The sequence below is a fragment of the Puma concolor genome, chromosome A1, assembly GCF_028749965.1.
Source record: "Puma concolor isolate L17-30 chromosome A1, mPumCon1.1.hap2, whole genome shotgun sequence".
Classification (NCBI taxonomy): Eukaryota; Metazoa; Chordata; class Mammalia; order Carnivora; family Felidae; genus Puma; species Puma concolor.
Window position 1 is genome coordinate 175,697,005 of NC_141667.1, and position 12,171 is coordinate 175,709,175.

The 12,171-nt window shown below is 39.1% G+C and overlaps 1 protein-coding gene across 2 annotated transcripts in view; it reads right to left on the bottom strand.

The window, feature by feature from the left end:
• GPC6 (glypican 6) overlaps positions 1-12,171 on the bottom strand; it is a 1,121,471-nt gene that overhangs the window by 412,514 nt on the left and 696,786 nt on the right. The window lies entirely within an intron of this gene.

Sequence of the window (12,171 nt, forward strand, 5' to 3'; positions counted from 1 at the left end):
AGTCGGTTACGCGTCCGACTTCAGCCAGGTCACGATCTTGCGCTCCATGAGTTCGAGCCCCGCGTCAGGCTCTGGGCTGATGGCTCGGAGCCGGAGCCTGTTTCCGATTCTGTGTCTCCCTCTCTCTCTGCCCCTCCCCCGTTCATGCTCTGTCTCTCTCTGTCCCCAAAATAAATAAAAACGTTGAAAAAAAAAAAAGTTTAGTTATTTGTTAGGTGCTATACTAACTATATATACTCAAAATAAAGAAAAGTTATTAGTGCATGTGCTCAAAATATTTATAATCTGGCTAGGGAGTCGGTAGTATTTAGGAATTAAAAATACAAAGTGGTTTTAGTTGTGCTTTAAATAAATGATGTAGATAAGAATTTTCACTTTCTTAGGCTAGATTATGAAATATTTGAGATTATAAGAACCAGTCAGTTGAATATAGGAGGTGTACTTTATTAGATCAGAATAACCAAACAGCCCACAATGAAGGGTGAGACCTACATAGACCTTGAAGGAAGAGTAGAGATTGACTACATGGAAAAAGAAGAAATGGAATATATGTGTATATACATGTGTGCACATACACATATGCATATATGGCCATATACATATTCTTATTTCAGTACTAGTTACATTTGTAGACTATGTTTTAAAAATCTGCATTAAGAACTGTTAAAAAAATTAAATCCTCTACTTAATATGTCCTCTATTTAAATTGAATAGGTTCTGATGTTCCTCATGAATACACAAAACTAGGTTCTTCTTCTCTTCTCTTCTCTCTCTTCTTATTTTTAGTGGCATAAAACACTACACATTTATTCCCTGATAATTTTGGAGATCAGAAGTCCAAAATGAGACTTACGGAGCTAACATTAAGGTTCCTGTAGGGATGCATTTTTTTCTGGAGGGTTTAGTGAAGAGTATCTTTCATTGCCTTTCCAGCATCCAGAGGCAGCCTATATTCCTTGGCTCTTTGGCCCCTTCCTGCATCTTCAAAGCCAAGAATAGCTGGTGAAGTCTTTGTCACATGGCGTCATGTGACCTCCTTTTTGGCTTCCCTCTTGAACTTTTAAGGACTCTTATGATTACACTGGGTCCCCTCAAATAATCCAGGATAATCTCCCTATGTTAAGGGCATCTGATTAGGAATCCTATCACTATTTATTTTTACCCTAAAATACTTCAGACTGTTGCAAAAGCTCTCCATTCTTCACCTTCCTTCTGATTCACTAATTACTGAAGGAGAAAACAAACAATACATGGCTCACAATTTTGTAATGCTTCTTTTTAACAGCTCTGAGCTTTCATCATTCATGACATTGCATTCTCAAGAGACAGACTGTCTGGAGGTCACAGATGCCACAGCAGTCCTCCAGGGGGACATGGATAGGCACTGATGCTGACAGAGTCAGGCTCAAGCAGAAGGCAGGAAGAATGTGGATATTCCTAACCATGAATCTGTTTCCATTCTGTGCCACAAATTATTAACGTGAGATGTTCTATTTGGTATCCTTAAAGGAACATCAAGTGTATTAACATCAGGTTCTAGTTCTCTCAAATGAACTCTGTTGCAAATCAAAAGGAATATCATATATATAAATGAAATAAGCACACATGAAGATATATAAATAGAAAAATGATAATAGAGATATATTTCTCTCTCTCTCTCATCTTGGAATTTTGCAGAAAAAAACTTGCTCATCTTGAGAAATTGCAGAAAAACACTTTACTCGGAATGACAGAACAAGCCTATATAAATTTAAATAATAAAGCATAAGTGCAATGGGAATTGAAAATTCATTAACTGGTCCAACAGTGAAGTCCATTTGCTAGTCTCTCTGTCTTTTTCTCTGACAAGAAGCCAAATGTAGCAATGAACTTGGGCTCTTTTGGATTATTTACTATCACATATTCAAGATAATGAATGAAAATGTGGTATAGTCCTGAAGAGCAAACATCAAGTTTTTCTCTGACCTTCATTTTTAAAGGGTGATTGAAAACTAATAAAATTAATAAAACTATTGGCACTCTGTACACAAGAGCCCATATACTGAGCTCAGCTAAAACCCGTTCTGGATGTCACTTTTTAAAAACAGAATCATCCCTCCCACTGGACGCTAGGAGCCCTCACTGATTATAATTTAACAGAACAATCTCTGTTTGTTACAAGAAAAAGGAGGATATGCTATTAAAGATAATTAAAATGTAAAATATACCTTGTTTGGAGTCTTAGGCTGTTTCTGATTTAGGGAATAAATATCTCAATTAAAACCATACACTGTGGGACACCTGGGTGGCTCAGTCAGTTAAGCAGCTGACTCTTGGTTTTGGTTCAGGTCATGATCTCGTGTTTTGTGGGATGGAGCCCCACACAGGGCTGTCAGCCTGGAGCTTGCTTGGGAATCTCTCTCTCTCTCTCTCTCTCTCTCTCTCTCTCTCTCAAAATAAATAAACTAACCCCCCCCCCCACACACATTTTATGTACACACACACACACCACAATTCTTTTGAGAGAAACAGCATGAATGAGGGAAATGGGCAGAGGGGGAGAGAGAGAGAAAGCGAGAAAACAGAGAGAGACAGAGAGAGAATCTTAAGGAGGCTCCATGCCCAGTATGGAGCCCCACTCGGGGCTTGATCTCACAGCATGAGATCATGACCTGAGCCAAATTCAAGAGTCAGATGCTTACCTGACTGAACCAGCCAGGTACCACATACCACATCTTCTGTACACATTCATCAGTTGAGGGACATTTTGGTTCTTTCCGTAATTGTTGATAGAGCTGTTATAAAATTAGGGTGCATGTGCTCCTTCTGGTATATACATACATACAATGGAATATTATTCGGCGATCAAAAAGAATGAAATCTTGCCATTTGCAACAATGTGGATGGAACTAGAGGGTATTATGCTAAGTGAAATAAGTCAGTCAGAGAAAGACAAACATCATATGATTTCACTCATACGCGGAATTTATGAAACAAACATGAACATAGGGGAAGGGAAGGAAAAATAAGATAAACACAGAGAGGGAGGCAAACCATAAGAGACTCTTAAATACAGAGAACAAACTGAGGCCTGCTGGAGGGGAGCTGAATGGGGGGATGGGCTAAATGGGTGATGGGCATTAAGGAGGACACTTGTTGGGATGAACCCTGGGTGTCATATGTTAGTGATGAATCACCGGGTTCTACTCCTGAAAGCAATACTACACTGTAAGTTAACTAACCTGAATTAAAAAAAATAAAATAAAAAGAAACCAAACACAGAAATATGGGCATGCTAATTTCAAATAATGAGGAACCTCTAACTGACAAATCCTCTCCTGGAGCACATAAAAGACTGTAGGTGCAGGCCCCTCTGTCAAAAGTGCTGGGCGCTGCCTGAGAATCCTTGAGCCCCAGGACAATTGGCTGCTCTCACCAGAAGTGAGGTGAGACACCAGGGGACGGGGACACCAGGGAGTGGGACGGGGACACCAGAGCTTTCAGTCTCAGCCTCCTGTGTTGGCCCAGACAAGGGACTCAGGCCTAAGATGCCACCCTTCCGTTTCTTCAAACTTCTAGGTCTGACATCCCTTTACAGATTTCTTTAAATATTTGGACACGATTACATATTGTCATCACTTGTTTTAGTTCTTGAGTCATCCGACCTTGGTTTTAATGCAAAAAGGTATATGTTTTCCTTTATGTTCTTATATAGCAATCTTTGATTTTTCTTTGTCGAAACCCTCCTAGTTTGAATTGTAGACAGCTAACATAGTTAAAACACAAACAACAGAAACAACAAACAAACCGACAGAAGTGTGCCTTAAGGCGCAGAAGAGTTATAATTGGCATGCTTAATAGTATTCATATGAACAGCATTAAAATGCATATCAGATTTGACGTCTTATCACAAGTGAATGAACACTCTAATGTACTAGGACAACGGAGTTCTAATAGCATCAGAGGAGCCAGGGAAAGAATACATTTGTGAGTTGAATGCATGTGGACTGTCAGGGCAGAAAAAAGGCAGCTAAATTGGCTCTATTGAGGAGTGCTGGAATCCTAGGAGGGCTACCTGAAAATTACATTTAATATGCTAACACTATTACGAGAATATTTCTATTCTTCCCATAAAGGTCTTGCTAACAGTAATTAAATTTTAAGACAGTCAGATCTGGAAAGGAATAAAAATACAGCGAAAATACGATTACCATGGCTAGAGGAGGTCTTCCTTTTCAAATACTAATTAAAAAAAAATTGAATTTCAGCTACCCAGGGACACCAAAGCTGGCCATATCTATATTAAATTATACCTAATCACACCTAAGTTCTTAAAAATTGAATACATTTACCACCAAAATGCTTTGGACTTCAGAAATATGCAAATGACATTCTAAATACATGGGTTTCTCCTCTATCAGGAGTCACATACAGAGCAAAAGGGATTAAAAAAAAAAAAAAAAAAAGCAAACAACACAAACAGACCAGAATCAGGAGAGTAGGCCTTGGGGAGCAAGACCAACCTTGGGTGAACATAACGAATGACTGTGGGGTTGTTGTGGTTTCCTGGCCTGAGCTACCCAGGCACCCCATAACATGACTTTAAAACAATAACAAGAGATTTTTAAAAACTTTATATCAGCAACCTTTCAAAATTTGGAGTCTGTTAGAGAACAGTGGTCCTAAAAATTTGGCACATATCAAACCCCCCTGGAAGGCTTGTTAAGATACAGATTGCTGGACACCTGGGCGGCTCAGTAGGTTGAGTGTCCAACTTCGGCTCAGGTCATGATCTCACGGTTCGTGAGTTTGAGCCCTGCGTTGGGCTTGCTGCTGTCAGCCTGTCATCCTGTCAGCACAGAGCCTGCTCGGATCCTCTGTCCCCCTCTCTGTGCCCCTCCTCTGCTTGCACTCAGTTAAAAAATAGATATATTTTTAAAGAAAAGACAGAGATCTCTGAGTGCCCCACCCCCCAGCATTTCCGATCCAACAGGTTCAGGATGGGGTTTGAGAATTTGCATCAACAACCAATTCCCAGGTGATGCTGATGCTGCTGGTCCAGGGACCACACTTTGAGAACCAGGAGCAGAAGAGATCAGAGCATAGGCTTAGAGTGAGCCAGGCCAACATGCCTCTGCCACTTCTTGGCCTTAAGGTCGGGGTAAATTATTTAGTTTCTTCATCTGTAAGTGAGGAAACAGGCAGTCCCTCCATCACAGGATCTTTGTACAGACTAAAGGAGAAAAATGCACATGAATTACTTAGAGTATAGCAAATGCCCAGTAACAATCAGTTTTCCCATTCTAAATAGGACATGGCAGAAATCTACATAAATAAAGAGGAAACTTCTATGCATCTTGTTCAGACGTAGATTTCCTTTAAGAAAGCTGTGTATCACTGAGTAAACATGTATGTACATTGAAGAAACAAACATCAAATAACTTATTAACTGCTGGGGGCTGAGTATCTTTTCTAATAATAATAAAAAAAAAAAAACAGTCCAACTTCTAAACTGGAGAGATAGCCCTTTACAGGGCCACCTACCTATTTTATGTTCTGTTTAAGAAAAAAATCATTAAGCTTTGATACACAGAGTATAATCTACATTTTTAGTTTTAATGTATGTAACTTTATTTATTTATTATTTTTTTTATTTTTTATTTATTTTTTTATATTTTTTTATTTATATATGAAATTTATTGTCAAATTGGTTTCCATACAACACCCAGTGCTCATCCCAAAAGGTGCCCTTTATTTAATGAATTAATACATCATGTAAATGTATATTATAGTTATATGGAAGAAAATATGAAAAAAAACTTTAAAAGTCATAATCTCTGCATAATGGATAATGGTTACTATATTGTTTTGACCTTTCCTCTCTATTCCAGGTTTTTTGTAGTAGGTAATAAATGGACATTACAGAAAGACCTTATTAGAAATGTTAACAAAACAAACAAGTGGGCATTCACAGATTCCCAAGGCCATCACGCTGCTGTATTATTTTTCTTTTGAGGGAATCAAAAGAAAAGGTGTGCAAGGGACTGACAAAAAGAGACACTTGGGGAAGTTAAGCTTCTCTGGGGTAACCATGAGCATGCCAAGGAGCTAACGTGGAAGACGGTGTTCAAGCACTCGGAGGAAAAGTGATTCTGAAGCCAGAATTCTCCAGAGCCATTAGCATATTTGACCCACACGTATAAAAGGGTTCAGAGAGTCTTGTAAGAAATGCATACTCCTGGGGCGCCTGGGTGGCGCAGTCGGTTAAGCGTCCGACCTCAGCCAGGTCACGATCTCATGGTCCGTGAGTTTGAGCCCCGCGTCAGGCTCTGGGCTGATGGCTCGGAGCCTGGAGCCTGTTTCCGATTCTGTGTCTCCCTCTCTCTCTGCCCCTCCCCCGTTCATGCTCTGTCTCTCTCTGTCCCAAAAATAAATAAAAACGTTGAAAAAAAATTAAAAAAAAAAAAAAAGAAATGCATACTCCTACATCCAAGAGGGGCAGAGGGGCGTCCTGGTGGCTCAGGTAAGCATCTAACTCTTGGTTTCCGCTCAGGGTGTGATATTACGGTTCATGGGTTCAAGCCTGGTGTCGGGCTCCATGCTGACAGTGCAGAGCCTGCTTGGGATCCTCTTTCTCTCCCCTTCTCTCTCACCCTCTCTCATGCTCTCTCAAAATAAATAGATAAACTTAAAACAAGGGGTGGGAGAGCAGAGAGGACTTCATTTAAAATGAAGTTCTTGGGGCGCCTGGGTGGCTCAGTCGGTTAAGCGGCCGACTTCGGCTCAGGTCACGATCTCACACTCCGTGAGTTCGAGCCCCGCGTCGGGCTCTGTGCTGACCGCTCAGAGCCTGGAGCCTGTTTCAGATTCTGTGTCTCCCTCTCTCTGACCCTCCCCCATTCATGCTCTGTCTCTCTCTGTCTCAAAAATAAATAAACGTTAAAAAAAATTAAAAAAAAAAAAATGAAGTTCTTTACCTTTTTGGATCATGTACCTCTTTGAGAATCCAGTGGAACTATAGAACCTTCTCAGTAACAACATACATAACTTCGGGTGGGATGGTCAACCATCTGGAGTTGATCCTACATGTCCTCTGTTCAGAAACTCTGACTTAAAATAACTGATGCGAGGTCTAAGTATTAATGAGAAAGGCACTCCAATCTTTAGAGATGTTACCATTTTCAATAAAAATTTTTAAGACATATTTTAAGTGTTTTATTCTGCAATGGCTATGTTTTGCTGTTTCACCACAGACCAAAACAAAACAGATACCTTCTCACTCTTCTAGAAAATCATAAGCAAATGATCATGGTATTCACTTTGGCTCAGTGAAGCAGGCCAAAAGCACCTGATTATTCCAACTAAGGTTCTAACCCTGTTGTCCCTTTGGAAGTAGTCTACCCCAATTGCAGATCAAGTATCTTAATGGAATTAGGGCAGTGGAAATCTTGATATATATGGATTTAGCACTAATGAGATTTGACCATGAGAGACAGAAGACACCATGTTCCTTGTCCCACAGAAATCTATCATTTTGCTGAGATGAAAATTTGCAAGCCTTCATCTAGCTAGTGAATCATCCTAGCCAAACACCTGGAGTTTGCATCTCATTGGAGCAAGGGGCCTATTATCCCTTTTTGGCTTTTTGGCAGATTTCCAATAGCATTCTGTAATTTGGAAGGGAAAAATATGCAGTAGGACACAACATTTTAAAATGTGTATTATGTTTTAAGATGGGTCTTTAGTAGCTTCAAGAAGAAGGCGAGAGAACGAACAGTGTCTACTCTGGGATTCATGCTCTCAGAGGCATGACCTCATGGAAGGCTGCACATTCCAAAGAAACATGATGAAAAATGCCATATGTGGGAACTGGAAAGCATAACATTAGGATGCAAAATATCTTCAGCAATGATTGATTTCATCGCCCTGATTTTTGACTAATGAGTATCCATTCTATTTATAAAGATCGACAAGGACTTTCACAGCCTCCCTGAAAACGAAATATTCCCAAATGAAAAATCCATATCCGTAGGGGCTATCAATCCCTATTCTTCTTAGGATTGCTCAGTTATAGTCACTGAAGGCCTTCGATCTGCCAGCCCTGCCCTGAGCCGATAAACCAGTTCTAGCAAGTAGCTCGGTCATTAGCTAGTGGGTGGCAATAAATCTTGCCGATCCAGTGTGAAGTGTGCTTGGGAGGGTTTACCATTTTGCTTCCAGGCTTCATCTGCCTAATCCGTTATGAGTGGACCTGGCCTTTGTGGCTTCATTTGCGGAGAAGGACAATGGCTCTACAGTCCAGACCAGTGCCCAAATACCCTGTCTGGTTTTGTCAGCCTTCATTTCCTATGAGGTGGATCCGTATTCCCCATCAGACTCACCCAACCAGACCGAGCTTCCCAACCCTGTTGGGACTGCCTGTTGCTGGATTTTGCTGTTGCCCAGGGAGAGGCTCACTATCTCATGCCGTCTTAGCTACCAAAGTCAAAGATGAGGAATGTTGGGACATAGTCTTTGGGGCTGGTGATCATTCTTCCACGTTTCTCAGTTGCAACCATCATATGCCTTAAACCACATTTTCCTTAAGGGAAAAGACAATTTAGTAGAGTCACATTGATTTTAGTCAATAGATGTGTTTTCAATTGATTTTTATCAGTAGAATAGGACATTTCCCTTTATGTTTCAAACACAAAATTTTAATATGATCTAGGAGCTTTTTAAATGACATTTAGTAAGATGGTATATAATGTAGCAGAAATTACTGGTAATCCCCATATTTTAAGCAAGTTGCTTAGCGACTGAGCCACCCAGGCGCCCCATGCAAGTTGTATTTCAGGGCTTTTTTTTTTTTTTTTCTTTTTTTGGTAATTTGTCTGAGTTTAGATTATGGTTTTCCACAATTAATACTATATTTTAGATCAGTAAAAGAAACTTCCAAAGTTTATATCACATACTTTAGTTGCTTTCAAGTCTCTCATTCTCTAGTTATTTTGTCAATGAATTACTTCTTCAAAGGTGAATCTTTTAGAAAATTTCTGTTAATATGTTCAGACATGTCTGAGTCATGTAAAGTAAAAGGGTTGGTGCCTCAGCTTGAAGGAAGTGAAATAATTTGTTTTGAACGAAATCAGGCAGAAATGGTTGATTTATGGAAGTTCAGTGTCCTCATGAACCTGATCCTCAGTGTAGAATACTTTATTATTATAACAGCAAAAATGTTTTAAAAGTAGTTGCCTTAGGAGAAATCTAATTTGATTTTGAGTGACATCTTTTTTGTTTCTATTTTTTGAAATGACACGACTCTTACTCTGGATAACTGATTACCGGGTAACTATCAAAATACAAGTCCTTGTAGAAAGATAATTTTGCCATGTCATATTTTGCCCTTTTAAAGCACGTTGAATACATAATGAGGGCAGTAGCTCTGCTACGAAAACTTCAGCTTCTGCACAGCTTTCCTTTGAGGCTAAAATCTGTAACCTTAACATTGCAAATATTAGGCTTGTTTCTCTGAGGCTTTGATATTGAGGGGAGTTTCATACTAAGAGTAGGTTGTTAGGGCAGAGAGCAAGGCAAAAACTACTTTTAAGTAGCTTTTGCAATTAGCACCTAATTAATGGGGTGTGAAGTGTGAGTGACCAGAGGTTCCATAATATGACACAGTATCGCATCAATGGGTGTCTCATTATTCATTTAATCTTAGGCTTCCAGCAGCTGCAAGAACATGCATGGAAGGCTGTCCTGGAAGGGCTGAGAAGAATATCCCGCTAAGAGGGAAGCATAATCCGTCGGAAAACACAACCAGTAATCCTCGTAATTACATTATACACGAGGTTGACCATCTTGGAAAGGAATAAGCACTTCTTTCATTTAGGGAACTCTTGATTACTGTTCTCTATATACTGCCTCCTTCCGAACCTTTCCAATAAGATAGCATGCTATTTTTCAATTTCTGTTTCTCAGGTTTTGCTGTGTCTGTGAAAACTTCAGTCCTTAAGCAGATCTGATTTATGGTACTATGGCTTTTCTGCAGGACACCCCGGTCAGTGGTATATGGACACAAAGAGCCCCTACAGACTGATCGCTGTCTGGTGCCATTCCTAAAGGCTTAGTTTAGGTACACATTCTGTGGCAGAATGAACAAGAGGAGAATGAATATAAACAGGCGCCTTCAGCTACACGTATAAGTGAGATTATACAGCATTTGTCTTTCTCTGTCTGCCTTATCTCACTTAGCATAATGCACTCAAGGTCCATCCATGGTGTAGCAAATGTGAGGATTTCCTTCTTTCTTGTAGCTGAATCATATTTCATATTATCATATTTCATATACTTTCAAGTATATATATTTCATATACTGTATAATACATTGCAAAATTGCCAAAGCAAATGGATTTCAAATGTCCTCATCACAAAAAAGAAATGACAATTATGGGACATGATGGAGATGTTAGCTAAGGATATGGTAGCAATAATATTTTAATATATAAATGCATCGAACCAACATATCATACACCTTAAAGTTACATAATATTATATGCCAGTTCTATCTCAACAGAAAAGTTTTACTTAAAAAAAATAATAAAAAGACCCTTTAAGACTTCTTTTTATTTTTTCAAATTATCTTGTAAAGTGAGGCTCAATTCACCATGTGGATCCCAGGTGGGTACCTTAACTTCTCTATGTCTCGCTTTCTTCCCAAGTAGGAGGCAGTAACACCTGGCAAAGATCAGGTGAAAGCCTGTATGTAAATGTCCTTTGTTAATTGCTCTTTGCTTAAAAGTGTTTATATGTTCACTGTATCAGCTAGAAGGCCTTCCCCTGCAAAATGGAGATGAGGAATGCACTAGGAAGCAGCCTTAAAAAAGAGCCCAAGAGGAAAAGAGTAACAGGAGGTGCAGAGGTGAGGGTCACCAGTTTGTAGATGGTTAGTGGTATCACCAAGGCAATGGATGCATTTCATCTCTCTATTTAGGCATCCCTGGGCTACGCCTTGTTCTAAGGTTACAGCAGGCTGCCATGCGCAACCAGGACCCTCTGTTTCTTTTCTACATCCAGGGAGAGTAAGGGTTTCTTCTAGTAGCTCTCATGGCAGGGCAAAGGAGAATCTTTGTCTAAAGCCCCCATCAACTCTATCTTCAGTTTTCCGTGGTCTAAACTGAGTCATGTGTCCATAGATGCACCAGGTAGGTGAGCTTTACTGCTAGAACCACTCCAATCAGTTCCAAACCACGGATGATATTAACAACCCAAACCACCTGGCTGCCATAAAACTGGGAGACTTAGAATGTAGCGGGGCAGATAACTTCAGGGTAGAGCACATTTTTCCTAACTCTTTGGTTGGGCCAGATTATTTTTCATGCTTCTGAATATCCAGTGTCAATACAGCTCAAGGGTACAAACCTTGCCTAATAAAAAGCCATCGTTTTTAGGAGATGACCAGATCCTGTAAGATCCAGAAATATTAGGGGAAATTAAATCAATACCAATGTCAAGCATCAAATATTTCTCAAGTCTTCCAGTTACTCAATCATTCCAAATAGTTATATACTAAATCATGATAGTGCAGCATACACTAAACTCTATTTTTTAATCTCTGTAAATATCTATCTAAATTTATAGATCTGTATATTTAATATTAAATGGGAATAAAACAAGAGCTATGGAAATGTCCATGATCCCCATTCATTAGAATGGGATACAATACTATCACTTTTATGTATTCTAAAGCCAGTCTCAGAAAAACCTGTAAAGGTTTCTAATTTGAGATTTTTTTTTTAAAGGATATGCAAGCTTCTGGCTATTTTAATTGGATTAAATGTGACTTTTCTCTAAGTCTTTGATTTCAGGTGCTTTGTAACTAATCATGTGCTTCTTCAGAAAAGGTTTTGCTACAAATAAGACAGTACTCTCTATAGGTTGCCTTATACTAATGGAACACATTCAGTTAAAGACAAATGCTAGTATAATGCAAGCGAATTGCCTTGTGAATATTAAAAACTGTTTTTAAAACTAATTTTGCTAGTCAATTGCTTTTTCACAGAATTAAGTGATTATAGAATTGCCTTCAGATAAAGCTAGAAGTTTAAATATTCAAAAGACCTTTGATTTTTCATACTTAATATTGTCCTTAAAATAAACATTTAAATGTATTAAGCTCTTATTTTTCTCAGTATTTTTGGGGTTCGCTCT